At 47.6% G+C, this 16,086-nt stretch overlaps 6 non-coding genes across 6 annotated transcripts; all 6 read left to right on the top strand.

The window, feature by feature from the left end:
- Positions 1-2,479: 2,479 nt before the first annotated feature.
- On the top strand, positions 2,480-2,552 carry trnav-cac (transfer RNA valine (anticodon CAC)). Its single transcript has one exon. It is a non-coding gene; the product is annotated as a tRNA-Val (tRNA).
- Positions 2,553-6,462: 3,910 nt separating this feature from the next.
- On the top strand, positions 6,463-6,535 carry trnav-aac (transfer RNA valine (anticodon AAC)). Its single transcript has one exon. It is a non-coding gene; the product is annotated as a tRNA-Val (tRNA).
- Positions 6,536-6,976: 441 nt separating this feature from the next.
- On the top strand, positions 6,977-7,058 carry trnal-cag (transfer RNA leucine (anticodon CAG)). The gene has a single exon. It is a non-coding gene; the product is annotated as a tRNA-Leu (tRNA).
- Positions 7,059-10,455: 3,397 nt separating this feature from the next.
- trnav-aac (transfer RNA valine (anticodon AAC)) lies at positions 10,456-10,528 on the top strand. Its single transcript has one exon. It is a non-coding gene; the product is annotated as a tRNA-Val (tRNA).
- Positions 10,529-10,969: 441 nt separating this feature from the next.
- trnal-cag (transfer RNA leucine (anticodon CAG)) lies at positions 10,970-11,051 on the top strand. The gene has a single exon. It is a non-coding gene; the product is annotated as a tRNA-Leu (tRNA).
- Positions 11,052-11,668: 617 nt separating this feature from the next.
- On the top strand, positions 11,669-11,755 carry trnay-gua (transfer RNA tyrosine (anticodon GUA)). The gene is given in 2 exon segments: positions 11,669-11,705; positions 11,720-11,755. It is a non-coding gene; the product is annotated as a tRNA-Tyr (tRNA).
- Positions 11,756-16,086: the final 4,331 nt, after the last annotated feature.

Raw genomic sequence — 16,086 nt, 5'->3', positions numbered from 1 at the left:
CACCACCCCACCCACGCCCCATCCCCAGATCCGGACAGCCCCCCACCAACCCCCACCAGAACCTCCAGGGGGTCAGCCCAGCAGGAAGGGACAGAGATACACGGCACCCACCCGCCCACCCCCCAGACGCCAGGGCAACCCGGCGACCAAGACCATGCCCCAAGCCAGAGGAACGAGACCGCCAGGGGCAGAGACAGGCACACTCAGCCCTTCGAGAATTACATTAAGAGATTAATTTAAGAGATTAATTATTGGAGCCCATATAGATTGAAATTCTGACAGTTGTTCTTTGGATTCAGCAGACATTCTCTCAATTGCTATATGATCTAACAGAAGATTTTTGTAAAAGGCTATGTTCAGTTTTTTTTTGGATTTCCAATTGATAAGAATGGTTTTCTTGGCAATGCTTAACGCTGTGATGAGGAGTTGTGTGTGATTTGTTTCTACGTTGACTGTAGAAAGATCACCCAACAAGCATAATACAGGTGAGGAAGGAATAGAGGTCCCAAGTGCCAAAGAAAGGTCCTCGCACACTGCTTGCCAGAAATTACTAATGGGGGCACATGCCCACATGGAGTGTAAGTAATCATGAGAGCACAAGACCCCTGGATTGTACCCGAAAATACTTTGCGCTCATCAGAGAGCAAAGTTGTTGTCCTGGTTTGCAAAGCCTCCATTGTTACGCCAGAAGGTGCCAGTCACATCCAAAACAAAGGGTTCCATGGTGTAATGGTTAGCACTCTGGACTCTGAATCCAGTTTAGGGTGATACCTATGGCTGTATTTGGCCTAGATATCGGGAGTGGGGCCCGGATTAGTATTCGCTACTTGGGAACATTTCATCAAAAAAACAAAGGAGTTTATGGAGAATGCGGGCGTTGATCCCGCTACCTCTCACATGCTAAGCGAGCGCTCTACCATTTGAGCTAATTCCCCTGCTGATGCAGTGTTGGCAGAGAAGGTCCAGTCTCAGAACTATTTTGGTTCCTTTGCTGGAGTACATCAAAGCGACACAGTCTCTGCCTTTCAGAGTGCAGACATGATGCAGTCCCTGGTTGTCTAGTGGCTGGGACTTGGTGCTCTCACCACCGCGGCCGTTGTTCGATTCCCGGTCAGGGAACTGACATTTGGTTAGGTTTTGACTGGAGATAGGATTTGTCTTGGTCCTTGGTCGAATGGTTCGGGTCATCTTTCAGCGCTGTCTGTGAACTGCTGTCACTGCACATAAAAACAATTCCAAGTCCGCCAATCGAATCCCGGTCTACCTGGTCGACGGACACGTAAACAGTGCAGGTACCCTCCTTTGTGCGGCTCCATTTCAGTGTCCTCCGTTGTCAGCGAACCTCACAAGGTCACAGTTTTTTCCTGATTAGGGCACTGTTTTGGGTTGTGCGGATGAGTGTCTGAAGCACCAGATTAAGGCTCCTTTCGCTCAGGAGCCACTGGTTGAAATCCCACAGCTGTCATTTTCCTTGTCAGGTCCATTATCCACGAGTGGAATGATTTGGTAGCAAAGGACTGTCAGATTGTACAACACAGCTGAGCACTTGGAGAAGAAGATGAATAGAGGTCTTGTTCTCCCGGACTGGTTGTTGCAACCGCAACCCTGCTCAAGGTTCAACGTGACACACAAAACAGGAACTCCCCGTCTGGGAATCGAACCGCGTAATCTTCCATGTGACAGGCGGAGATACTGGCCACTATACTAACAAGGACTGCTGCTGACTTGATGTAGTGTCGATTGGCCAAAGCGGAATTCAGAACAGGCTTGTGGCCCATGACCGTTTTTATGGTAGCTGGAGACTTCAACCAGTGAAATCCTTCCTATTTTCTGTAGCTCTTATCCTCATCAACGGACTGTATTCCCCACCCGTTACCGGCATGGGGACATTCCAACCCAAGTTGAGAACACACTGGACCAGGTACACAGCAACATACGTGGCACAGACACAGCTTCACCCTGCCCCCACTTTTACCCACGACTGAAAAAGCAGAACACCACCTGAGAAGCTGAAATACTCACTTAGGAGAACGTTAGACTGAAGTTCTAAAGGTCCCTGGTTCAAGACCGGTTTTCAGAACAATCCCTGTTTAGGTTGTGACTTGGTAAATCATTTGAAAAGGCTTATTGGCTGGCTGAAAGGACCTTAACTTCATTCTTCAAAAGGCCAGACATCCAGCCATCCAGACAATGTTAGAGGAGGTTACAAACCATTGACTCCAAGGGCACAAGTTGAGTCCACCGAGATATCAAAGTGACCCCGAGGGTGGCTAAGGTGTTTCTTTCAAGCCGCGATTGTGATGTCTTGTTTTGTTGAAGAAAAGCCCATTATTTCTGGAACAATTTTCCCTACAAAGGAGAAATCTTTGTCCATTTGGACAATTGTCAATCTGCCCCCACTTTGGACACATCGTCGTGTTTCATTGTTTGGCAACTGCTTTGTGACTTCACCAGTCCCCTTAAAAGCCCTATCCTTCAGGTTTCCATAGTGTAGTGGTTATCACGTTTGCCTCACACGCAAAAGGTCCCCAGTTCGAAACTGGGTGGAAAAATGGCCTTTCAAGACCTCCTTTTACAAAAAAATCAAGATGACAAATGGGAACAAGGATATTTGCTTGATGTCTGAAGGTGTGTACACGAGCATCCATCCCCAGTTTGGACACACAATCCATATTTCCCGGATGACTGATCTACCCAAGATGGCGCCGCGGACGGCTGCCTCGGTGTGTTGGTGCGCATTGTTTTGCTTTGTTTTATGTTATAAAACTGTTTTTTGCGCCGGTACCGGGAGCTCTTTCACCAGGGAAGAGCTCATGAACATCAGGGGAGCAACACCAGAGGATTTATTTCCTAAATTCCTGCTTCCAACAGCGGAAATTTTGGATATATTGGTCAAAGGTGCGCTCACCCTTGCACACGCAGCGAAACGCCGGAGGAGAGGAAAACGGGCCGGCGCGCTCGTGCGCCTTCGTAAGCGGGGATTACGCACGTCGCTACCCGGGATATTTCTCTCTAACGTGCGTTCACTTCCCAACAAACTAGATGAACTACAACTGCTGTTGGGAAAAAACAGGGACTTCTCTTCATCTGCGGTTTTGTGCTTTATTGAGACGTGGCTCTGTGGATTAATACCGGACTCTGCGCTGGAGCTGGCTGGCTTCCAACTCCATCGCGCGGACAGAGACACGGAACTTTCCGGCAAAACCAAAGGTGGAGGAATCTGTTTCTATATCAACAGTGGTTGGTGCAACGATGTGACAGTGATCCAGCAGCACTGTTCTCCTGACCTGGAATCTTTCACCATTAACTGCAAGCCTTTTTATTCACCCCGTGAGTTCGCTTCATTCATTCTGGTTGGCATCTACATCCCGCCGCAGGCCAACGTGCAGGACGCACAGCGCATGCTCGCCGACCAGATACTGTGTGTGGAGCGGACCTACCCGGACTTCTTAGTTATTGTCCTTGGTGACTTTAACAAAGGCAACCTCACCCACGAACTCCCTAAATACAAACAGTTTATCAAATGCCCGACCAGAGAGGAGAATATTCTGGATCATTGTTACACTACAGTCAGGGATGCTTATCACGCCGTCCCCCGTGCTGCTCTGGGACTCTCTGACCACATCATGGTCCACCTGATTCCTGCGTACAGGCAGAAACTAAAGCTCTGCAAACCTGTAGTGAGGACATCAAGGAAGTGGACCAGTGAGGCTGTGGAGGATCTCCAGGCGTGTTTGGACTCCACTGACTGGGATGTGTTCAGGACTGCTACCAACAGTCTGGATGAGTACACAGAGGCTGTGACGTCCTACATCAGCTTCTGTGAGGACTGCTGCGTTCCATCACGCACCAGGGTGAGTTACAACAACGACAAACCCTGGTTCACAGCCAAACTCAAACATTTAAGGTTGGCGAAGGAGGAGACCTTCAGGAGTGGGGACATGAACAAATACAAAGAGTCAAAGTACAAGTTTAGCAAGGCGGTGAAAGAGGCTAAACGACTGTACTCTGAGAAGCTCCAACACCAATTCTCAGCTAACGACTCTGCGTCTGTCTGGAAAGGGCTCAGGCAGATCACCAACTACAAGCCTAAAGCCCCCCACTCCATCAACGATCGACGCCTAGCCAACGACCTGAACGAGTTCTACTGCCGCTTTGAAAGACAAACGGACAGTCCAGCAACCATCCCCCTCGACACCTTCCAACAGCTCCAGCTCCAGCCATCTCCACCAAGACCTGCCTTAATGGCCCTCCCTTCCCCCTCCTCAACCACCTCAGTGACGACTCTTTCCATCCACGAGAGAGACGTAAACAAACTCTTCAGGAGACAGAACCCCCGGAAAGCAGCTGGACCGGACTCTGTGTCTCCGTCCGCCTTGAAGCACTGCGCTGACCAGCTGTCTCCAGTGTTCACAGAGATTTTCAACACCTCACTGGAGACATGCCACGTGCCTGCCTGCTTCAAGACCGCAACCATCATCCCGGTTTCCAAAAAGCCAAGGACCGCAGGACTTAATGACTTCAGACCCGTCGCCCTGACCTCCGTGGTCATGAAGTCCTTTGAGCGCCTTGTGCTCTCTCACCTCAAAGTCATCACCGACCCTCTCCTAGACCCCCTGCAGTTTGCCTACAGAGCCAACAGGTCTGTAGACGATGCAGTCAACTTGGCCCTCCACTACATCCTCCAGCACCTGGACTCCGCAGGAACCTACGCTAGGATCCTGTTCGTGGACTTCAGCTCTGCATTCAACACCATCCTCCCATCTCTGCTCCAGGAGAAGCTCTCCCAGCTGAGCGTGCCTGACTCCACCTGCGGGTGGATTACAACTTCCTGTCTGACAGGAAACAGTGTGTGAAGCTGGGGAAACACTTCTCCGATACAAGAACCATCAGCACCGGATCCCCCCAGGGCTGCGTTCTTTCTCCTCTGCTCTTCTCCCTGTACACGAACGGTTGTACCTCCAGTCACCAGTCTGTCAAGCTCCTGAAGTTTGCGGACGACACCACCCTCATCGGACTCATCTCTGACGGTGACGAGTCCGCCTACAGGTGGGAGGTTGACCATCTGGCGACTTGGTGCAACCTGAACAACCTGGAGCTCAACGCCCTAAAAACAGTGGAGATGGTTGTGGACAACAGGAAGAAATCAGCCTCTCCTGTCCCCATCACCCTCTGTGACTCCACAATTGACATTGTGGAGTCCTCCCGCTTCCTGGGTACCATCATCTCCCAGGACCTCAAGTGGGAGCCGAACATCAGCTCCCTCATCAAGAAGGCTCAGCAGAGGATGTACTTCCTACGGCAGCTGAAGAAATTCAGCCTGCCAAAGACAATGATGGTGCACTTCTACACCTCCATCATTGAGTCCATCCTCACCTCCTCCATCACCATCTGGTACACTGCTGCCACTGCTAAGGACAAAGGCAGGCTGCAGCGTGTCATTCGGTCTGCAGAGAAGGTGATTGGCTGCAATCTCCCGTCCCTCCAGGATCTGTACGCCTCCAGGACCCTGAGGCGTGCAGAAAGGATTGTGGCCGATCCCTCTCACCCCGGACATAGACTCTTCAAGACGCTCCCCTCTGGCAGGAGGCTGCAGTCCATCAGGACCAAAACCTCACGCCACAAGAACAGTTTCTTCCCGTCTGCTGTCAGCCTCATCAACAAGGCCCGGAACCCCACCTGACACTCTTCACACCCCACCTCTGCCTCATCCTGCCACTTTGACACTTTCATTGTATACGTTACATTAACGCTCAGTTTGGACTCTTAGGAAAAACAATCAGACTGCACTTCCGGAATAACAAACAAAAACAGACTGTGTACATATATTTATACTGTTATTCTGTATATTTTGTATTGCATATTTTGTATCCTCATTCTTTTTTAATAGATGTGTATGCACCTACTACACCAAAAAAAATTCCTAGTATGTGTTTGATCATACATGGCAATAAACCTTTTCTGATTCTGATTCTGATTCTGATTCTGATGGGCTGGGAATACATAACAGGTCGGTGTTGGAGGACCTGATGGACCGCGAGGGTTCATAACGTAAAAGAAATTCAGAAAAATAAGAAGGCCCACAACCCCCAAGGCATTTAAAAACCATTAAGAGAACCTTCAAATGGATCCTGAAACATACAGGGAGCCAATGCAGTGATTTTAGAAGCGGTGTAATATGCGCCTGCCTTCTGGTCCTCGTCAGCACACGTGCAGCAAAAGTTGTTCTGTAAAAGTTGTAGACTTGTGATGTTTCTTTTAGGAAGACCAGAAAGCAGGGCATTGCAATAGTCAATACGACTGGAAATAAAAGCATGCATCAGCATCTCTCTATTTGCCCGAGAGAGGAACGGGCGGACTCTGGCTGTATTCTTTAAATGAAAAATAAAATCCTGTTTTTGTAACATTTTTAATGTGTGGAATAAAATTGAGCTCAGTCCCCTTAAAAGCCCCTTCCTTCAGGTTTCCATAGTGTAGCGGTTATCACGTTTGCCTAACACGCAAAAGGTCCCCAGTTCGAAACTGGGTGGAAACATGGCCATTCAAGTCCTTCTTTTACAAAAAAAAGTTAAGGTGACAAATAGGAACAAGGACATGTGCTTGTTCTCTGAAGGGACTTGAACTCTTGACACTCAGATTTAAAGTCTGATGCCCTACGAAGTGAGCCCCCAGGCCTTTGGTCAAAAGACTTGTTTTTGTGTATTTGCAATGAAATGTTTTCTGCATGTTGAACAGTTTTCAACAGGAAAGATATCTTTCAGATGTATCAATAAAAGTGCTGAATCGCCCAATATGGGGCTCGAACCCACCACCATGAGATTAAGAGTCTCATGCTCTACCGACTGAGCTAATCAGTCCTTTTGCTGCTCTAGATATCATTTTTTGTTCTGTTTTTATTGATGTGGCCATCCTGATGTTTGATCAATTCCACAGCTGACCTAGTTTCTCAGGGAACAGAAGGCGCGAGACCTGGAGGGTCAGGATGGCCGAGCGGTCGAAGGCGCTGCATTCAGGTTGCAGTCTCTAATGAGGCGTGGATTCAAATCCCACTTCTGACAGTTCGGGGCCGCAAGTCTTTACAGTTCCAGTTAAAAGCCGGGCTCCTCATGTAGTTTCCATAAAGTACCAAGGTGTTGTCCTTGTATTTTGAGGGCAAAAGGAGGCGTTTGCAAGAGGACCTCAGACCTGGTCACCTGAACAGGGACTTGAATCCGGGACACTCAGATCAAAAGTTTCATGTTCGGGACCAAATGGTCCTTCGAGCCGAATATCTTCCCAGTGACCTGCAAGATCCAGAGGGAGGCAGGGATGTTCTGTGCCTCCATTGTCGAGGCGGCAGTGGCCCTAAGGTGGTCAGGGCCTATCGTGGCGGTAATAGATAGATAGATAGATAGATAGATAGATAGATAGATAGATAGATAGATAGATAGATAGATAGATAGATAGACTTCCTTTATTGTCATTGCACAAAAACACAGTAGTGAAATTGCCAACGAAATGTCGTTGCCTGGATCCCATATAACAGACACAAAAGAAGATAAGTAATAATAATAAATAATAATAATAATAATGTGGAGAATAAATAGATAGAATAGACACCAAATATGAACAACATAATGTAAAGTGCAGCGTGAACAGTAAATTGCCCAAATAATTTAAATAATTAAAATAAATAATAATAATGTAAGTAAGATAGAGGGGCTTATTTGGCATTCAGCAGTCTGATGGCCAGGGGGAAGTAGCTGTCTCTGAACCTAGTCGTCCTACAGCGGATGCTGCAGAGCCTTCTCCCCGATGCCAGGCGAGAGAACAGTCCATGCTGGGGGTGTGTGGGGTCAGAGCAGATCCGATGGGCTCTAGATACACACCGGCTGTTTGCTATTTCCCTAATGGGGGGGAGCTGGGTCCCGATGATCTTCTCCGCTGTCCTCACCACTCTCTGCAGTAACGTCCAGTCCGAGGCCTTGCAGCTCCCAGACCAGACGGAGATGCAGTTGGTCAGCAGGCTCTCGATAGTCCCTCTGTAGAAGGTGGTAAGGATAGGAGGGGAGAGGGAGGCTCTTCTCATCCGCCGCAGGAAGTGCAGTCGCTGCTGTGCCTTCTTCGCCAGAGCGGAGGTGTGGAGTGACCAGCCGAGGTTGTCCGTGATATGCACCCCCAAGTACTTGGTTGTGTTCACAACTTCTACGGCTGTGTCGTTGATGCTGAGTGGAGTGTGGCTGGGTCTGGATCTCCTGAAGTCGACGATGATCTCCTTTGTTTTGTCAACGTTCAGGATCAGGTTGTTCGCCTTGCACCAATCCACAAGGTGTCGCACTTCCTCCCTGTAAGCCAGTTCGTTGTTGTCCTGAATGAGGCCCACAACTGTTGTGTCGTCCGCGTACTTCAGGATATGGTTGCTGCTGTACTTGGGGCGACAGTCATGGGTCATTAGGGTAAACAACAGGGGGCTCAGAACACATCCCCGGGGTGAGCCGGTGTTCAGGGAGATGACACTGGATGTGTTGTCGCCCACTCTGACATACTGGGTTCTATCTGTGAGGAAGTCAAGCAGCCAGTTGCACAGGGAGGTCTTGAGGCCCAGTGGCTCCAGCTTGCGTACCAGGTCCTGGGGGATGATCGTGTTGAATGCTGAGCTGAAGTCCAGGAACAGCATCCGTACATGGGTGTTTTTCTTCTCGAGGTGCTCCAGGCTCAGGTGGAGAGCAGTGGAGATGGCGTCTTCAGTGAATTGGAAAGGGTCGAGTGATGGGGGGAGTATGGAGGTGATATGGTCCTTAACCACCCTCTCGAAACATTTCATAATGGTTGATGTGAGTGCAACGGGCCGAAAGTCGTTCAGACATGTAATAGATGGTTTCTTGGGCACTGGAATTATTGTGGCGGACTTGAAACACGGGGGGACTACAGCTTGGGCCAGTGAGGTGTTGAAGATGTCTGTGAGCACGTGGGCCAGCTGGTCTGCACATTCCTTGATCACCCGTCCTGGAATGGCGTCTGGGCCTGCAGCTTTCCGCACGTTGACCTTCCTCAGGACTCTCCACACAGCAGCAGTATCAAACCTGACTGCCTGTTCATCTGGGTGGGGGGTAGCCTTCCTCGCAGGGTTATTGTTCAGAGCCTCAAACCTTCCGAAGAAGTCATTTAGCTCATTGAGGAAGCTGATGTCATTCTGGCAGGATGCAGGTCTGGCTTTGTAGTCAGTGACAGTCTGGATGCCCTGCCACAGTCGTCTGGTGTTGCCGGGGTCCTGGAAGAAGCTTTGGATCTTCCGGCTGTGGGCACGCTTTGCCACTCTGATGGCACGGTTCAGATTTGCCCTTGCTGATCTAAGTGCCATCACATCACCAGATTTAAACGCAGCATTGCGTTCTCTTAGTCTTTCACGCACCTCCTGAGTCATCCAAGGTTTCTGGTTGGCCCGTGTGATGATCGTCTTGGTGACTGTAACCTCCTCCATGCACCACTGTATATAGCCTGTTACAGATGCAGCATACTCCCCCACATTGGTGTGTTGGTTGTATGTTGCAGCTTCTCTGAACATGTCCCATTCGGTGCACTCAAAACAGTCTTGCAGTGCAGACATAGCTCCCTCTGGCCACACCCTCACCTTCTTCACAGCAGGCTTTCCCCTGGTGAGCAGGGGCTGGTATGCTGGAATTAGCATAACAGATCTGTGATCTGAGGAGCCAAGGTGTGGGCGGGGGACGGCTTTGAATGCTTCCTTGATGTTTGTGTAAGATGTTGTGTTTGTGTAAGCCCAAAGTATTCTCACCTCTAGTAGCAAAATCCACATGTTGGTAGAAATTCGGAAGCACCGTCTTCATGTTGGCCTGGTTAAAGTCTCCAGCAACAATAAACACGCTGTCCGGGTGTGTGGTTTGCCAAATGGGAACAAGGATATGTGCTTGATGTCTGAAGGTGTGTACACGAGCATCCATCCCCAGTTTGGACACACAATCCATATTTCCCGGATGACTGATGGGCTGGGAATACATAACAGGTCGGTGTTGGAGGACCTGATGGACCGCGAGGGTTCATAACGTAAAAGAAATTCAGAAAAATAAGAAGGCCCACAACCCCCAAGGCATTTAAAAACCATTAAGAGAACCTTCAAATGGATCCTGAAACATACAGGGAGCCAATGCAGTGATTTTAGAAGCGGTGTAATATGCGCCTGCCTTCTGGTCCTCGTCAGCACACGTGCAGCAAAAGTTGTTCTGTAAAAGTTGTAGACTTGTGATGTTTCTTTTAGGAAGACCAGAAAGCAGGGCATTGCAATAGTCAATACGACTGGAAATAAAAGCATGCATCAGCATCTCTCTATTTGCCCGAGAGAGGAACGGGCGGACTCTGGCTGTATTCTTTAAATGAAAAATAAAATCCTGTTTTTGTAACATTTTTAATGTGTGGAATAAAATTGAGCTCAGTCCCCTTAAAAGCCCCTTCCTTCAGGTTTCCATAGTGTAGCGGTTATCACGTTTGCCTAACACGCAAAAGGTCCCCAGTTCGAAACTGGGTGGAAACATGGCCATTCAAGTCCTTCTTTTACAAAAAAAAGTTAAGGTGACAAATAGGAACAAGGACATGTGCTTGTTCTCTGAAGGGACTTGAACTCTTGACACTCAGATTTAAAGTCTGATGCCCTACGAAGTGAGCCCCCAGGCCTTTGGTCAAAAGACTTGTTTTTGTGTATTTGCAATGAAATGTTTTCTGCATGTTGAACAGTTTTCAACAGGAAAGATATCTTTCAGATGTATCAATAAAAGTGCTGAATCGCCCAATATGGGGCTCAAACCCACCACCGTGAGATTAAGAGTCTCATGCTCTACCGACTGAGCTAATCAGTCCTTTTGCTGCTCTAGATATCATTTTTTGTTCTGTTTTTATTGATGTGGCCATCCTGATGTTTGATCAATTCCACAGCTGACCTAGTTTCTCAGGGAACAGAAGGCGCGAGACCTGGAGGGTCAGGATGGCCGAGCGGTCGAAGGCGCTGCATTCAGGTTGCAGTCTCTAATGAGGCGTGGATTCAAATCCCACTTCTGACAGTTCGGGGCCGCAAGTCTTTACAGTTCCAGTTAAAAGCCGGGCTCCTCATGTAGTTTCCATAAAGTACCAAGGTGTTGTCCTTGTATTTTGAGGGCAAAAGGAGGCGTTTGCAAGAGGACCTCAGACCTGGTCACCTGAACAGGGACTTGAATCCGGGACACTCAGATCAAAAGTTTCATGTTCGGGACCAAATGGTCCTTCGAGCCGAATATCTTCCCAGTGACCTGCAAGATCCAGAGGGAGGCAGGGATGTTCTGTGCCTCCATTGTCGAGGCGGCAGTGGCCCTAAGGTGGTCAGGGCCTATCGTGGCGGTAATCCTAGAACCCATTGGCGGATACCATTGGTGAGGGATGCCGTCAAGCTGAAGGAGTTCTATTGGGCCTTTTTGGCTCATGGGACTTCAGCTGACAGGAACTGACAGGCCAAGCGGTCCGCGGCTTTGGCATTCGCTGAGCCAAAAACTCTGACATGGGAGGAGTTTGGAGAAGCCATGGAGAAGGACTTCCGGACGGCTTCGAAGAGATTCTGGATCCGGCGTCTCAGGAAAGGAAAGCAGTACACAGTGAAGACGCTGTCAAACGCTTGGCTGTACTCATTCGCACCAAAACAACAAGACCTTCGATAGCTCAGTTGGAAGAGCGGAGGACTGTAGTGGTTCAAGCTGGCATCCTTAGGTCGCTGGTTCAAGTCCGGCTCGAAGGACAAGCTGCGTCTTGTGTTATGTCTGCCGGCAAAGAATGGCAATACCGTCTTGTCTGAAGGACCTCCGCTTCCCTGTCAATGGAGTTGGACTTGAGTCTTTGTCACGCAGTCTGAAATTGGCAAACAGCAAATTCTGATTGAGTGATCATTTGAGTGTCTATGTGAATACGTTTCATCTCAACTCCTGCTGGAAAAGAACAGCCATTTCCATGAGAGCACAAGACCCCTGGATTGTACCCGAAAATACTTTGTGCTTTGCGCTCATCAGAGAGCAAAGTTTTTGTCCTGGTTTGCAAAGCCTCCATTATTTAAACTTGTGTCCCCCTTAAACCTTGAAGGGAGGGGGATACCGGAGACACTGCCCAGAGGGGCGGAGAATGTAGTGGTTTTGACCAAGGACTTTCACCCTACGGAGGCACATTTAAAATTATTAGGCAAGGGGTTGACATTTGTACCTACGATTGACTTATACAAAAATCAAAAAATTCAAAGAAAATTGGACATACAGGATTACCACCGGAAACTTAGAATTATGGAATATTTTGAAGGTAGGGCGGAGCAGGAACAACGACCGTTCTCAGGGCCGTCCACTTGGTTGCCACCCCCGGAAATGATGTCACCGGAACTAAAAGCACTGATTGAGGGTGACCAAAAAGATTTGGCACGTTTCGGATGGACACGACGGGAGAGACCAAATATCTCCCAGGCCGAAGTAAGGGCGTTAAGGGAATTGATGTCTAACAAACATATAATAATAAAACCGGCGGATAAAGGAAGTTCGGTAGTAATTATGGGACGAGACCAATACATTCAAGAAGGTTATCGACAATTAAAGGATCAGGAATACTATAAAAAATTAGACGGCCCGATTTATTTGGAGACCATCCCAATGGTACAAAGAATTATGATGGAATTGTATCGAAAAAAATTTATTACGGCCAAACAAAGAAATTACCTGATTGGAACCGGGGAACCGAGGGCAAGGAGATTTTATATGTTACCCAAAATCCATAAAAAGCCGGAACAATGGAATCCGCCGTTTGTGACTCCACCAGGCAGGCCTATCGTTTCGGATTGCGGAAGCGAGACCTACGGAACAGCGCAATACATCGACCATTTTTTGAACCCCTTATCGACCAAACACCCGGCGTATGTCAAGGACACTTATCATTTCATCGAATTAGTTAAAAACTTTAAAATCCCAGTGAATTCATTTTTCTTTTCCCTGGACGTTAACAACATGTACACGAACATAGACACGAAAGCCGGACTAGCAGCAGTCAAATACATATTTAATAAATACCCAGATAAGAGAAGACCGGACAAGGCCATTTTGGAACTATTGGAAATAAATTTAACCCGGAACGACTTTGAATTCAACTCTGAATTTTATTTGCAAATTAAGGGGACGGCGATGGGGAAAAGGTTCTCCCCCGCATATGCAAACATTTTTATGGCCAAGTGGGAGGAGGAGGCCTTAGGAAAATGCCCGATACAGCCGTTACATTATTTAAGGTATTTGGACGATATATGGGGCATTTGGTCGGGATCAAAGGAAGACTTTCTAAAATTCATAGACATTTTAAATTCACACGATCCCTCCATAAAATTAAAATACGAAATCAATGACAATTCAATCAATTTTTTGGACACAACGGTGTATAAGGGACCCAAATTTTGGACAAACAATACATTAGACATTAAAGTTTTCTTTAAAGAAACGGACACGCACGCACTTCTGTTCAAGAATAGTTTTCACCCAAAACATACTTTTAGAGGCATAGTTAAATCCCAACTGTTACGATTTGACCGGATTTGTACACAGGAGGAAGACTTTTGGGAAGCAGTAAGGATTCTATTTAAGGCATTAAGACAACGGGGGTATAGAAGGCCAATGCTGCAACATTGTCTGAAGACTTTCAGGGACAGGACAAGAAAGGATGATACAAGAGGCATTCCGATAATCACCTATTTTTCCACGGCAAGTAGGGTAATCACCTCCATAATAAAGAAAAACTACAAAGAGAAACTTGGGAACATGGATGCCTGGTCAAAATGTACCCCCATCAGAGCCTACAGAAAACACAAAAGCCTCAGAGACATGTTGGTCAAGGCAAGAATAAAACCATTCCGGAGAGAGACCAAGGAACCCACGCCGAAATACTTTTATAAACTTAAATTCATAACTAATAGGACGAACAACAGAGTAATTAAAATCAAACAAAATTTCACTTTAAGTACATCCAATTGTGTATATGTACTATTTTGCGCAAAATGCAGAAAACAATATGTCGGCGAGACCAAAAATTCGATTAGAATCAGAATGTGGCAACATAGATATAACATTAAAAACAAAAAAGGAATGGATAAGCCATTGGTTCGCCATTTTGGACGACATGGGTTAAGGGAAATGCGAGTGGCGGGATTGCAAACTAATTTGGGATGGGAAGACAGGGATAGAAAAAGGGCAGAAAGGAATTGGATTCGGATTCTGGGTACTAAAATGCCGGGGGGACTAAATAAGGCTTAAAAGGAAGAAAGGGTGGGAAGGAAGGTGGATGAACGGGAGGAGGAATGGGGGCCCTAGCCCCAACCCCTAACCCTAACCCTAACCCTAACCCTAACCCTAACCCTAACCCTAACCTTGGCCCTAACCCTAACCCTAACCCTAACCCTAACCCTGGCCCTAACCCTAACCCTAACCCTAACCCTGGCCCTAACCCTAACCCTAACCCTAACCCTAGCCCTAACCCTAACCCTAACCCTAACCCTAGCCCTAACCCTAACCCTAACCCTAACCCTAGCCCTAACCCTAACCCTAACCCTAACCCTAGGCCCAACCCTAACCCTAACCCTACCCCCAACCCTAACCCTAACCCTAACCCCAATAAATAAATAAATAAATAAACATTTAAATATATAATTATATAAATATGTAAATATATCAATAAATGAATAAATATCTAAAAACACATAAATATATAAATACATGAATGGGTAGACATCATCTATAAGGTTCAATTCATGGGGAAAGGGAAGGAAGGAAAAAAGAGAATGGAGAAGTTAAAAGACAAGTGAAACTTTCAAGTTTGGTTTAGACACTTTAAAGTTGGAGTGCAAGTTGAAAGTGCCTCACTTTGCACTTTGCTTTTGTTGGATCAACACCAGCTGCATTAGTTGTGTGAATTGATCAGTGGTGTGTTTGCCTGAAGAAGGCCCACAGCGGCCGAAACGTCGCGAGAACACACCCACCAAGCCTTTTAAGGTCTTTTTTGTTTAAGAACTTTATTTGTTTGCTTGTTTACTTGTTTGTTTGTGTGTTTGTTTATTTGTTTATTTTTACATTTCTTAAAATAAAAAAAAATCCAAAAAAATTTACAAAATCAGATAAAAATAAAGAAAAAAATCACAAAACATAAAAAATCATAAAAAAATACATACAATTTCATACTCGGTGTACCAACATGGACCCAAGGGAGGGGGGTTGGACACTAGTGCAGCACGGGAGGCGTCGTGCCCGTGCCCACAGGAGGGACACACGACCGCACGGGGCCATCTCCCAGTCCCGACAGGGGGGAGGTCCCAACTGGAGGGGGGCCAGAGCATTCTCTACTGCCCCCCCGAATAGAGGGGGCAGGGGGGCTCAGCCCTACACGCCTAACTGGCCAGTGCCACCTTCAGGTCAATGGACCTCCTCCCGTCGTCCGCCAAGACAAGCTCGCACGCAGTCTCGCTCCTACGCATCTGTAGTGAGTCAAGGAGTGGGGAGGAATCACCAATGGCCAAGATGGAGAACGGAGACTCGAACGCACCAACAACCAATGGATCCGGCAATGGGACAGAGGGTGCGAAGATTCCTAAAAGTGATTAAGATGATACACCACTTGGAAAATGTGACCCCCGGACCAGACTACGAGGGGCCGAGAGTGATCAACAGGGTGGTGGACATCTTGACCACGATGATCAAACCGGCTTCCCCTTCCTCGATAACGGAGGAGTTAATTTGGGGGAATGCCAAAAATTGGGGCCACACAACATTGGTGATTCTCCAAGACCATTACCAGGCTTCCCTAGAGGAAACATTGAGGGAAATAACGGACAATTGGATCCAAGATTGGAACCAACTATTTGAGGTTGCAGTGAGATGGGCCCAACGAAACCTTCCCCGACTGAGGAGACAAGTCATCGAACATGCAAGGGCAAGGATTGCCTCATGTGCGCCAGTGGCAGGGGGAATAGGCCAGTCGTTAGGAGAAGATGGAGTCCCGGATCAACAGGAAGTCCAACAATCCAACCAAGAAGTCCGACAACCTGACCAGCCGAGACCCGAA

The sequence above is a fragment of the Doryrhamphus excisus genome, unplaced genomic scaffold, assembly GCF_030265055.1.
Source record: "Doryrhamphus excisus isolate RoL2022-K1 unplaced genomic scaffold, RoL_Dexc_1.0 HiC_scaffold_24, whole genome shotgun sequence".
Taxonomy (NCBI): domain Eukaryota; kingdom Metazoa; phylum Chordata; class Actinopteri; order Syngnathiformes; family Syngnathidae; genus Doryrhamphus; species Doryrhamphus excisus.
This window is presented reverse-complemented; position numbering and strand designations above follow the sequence as displayed.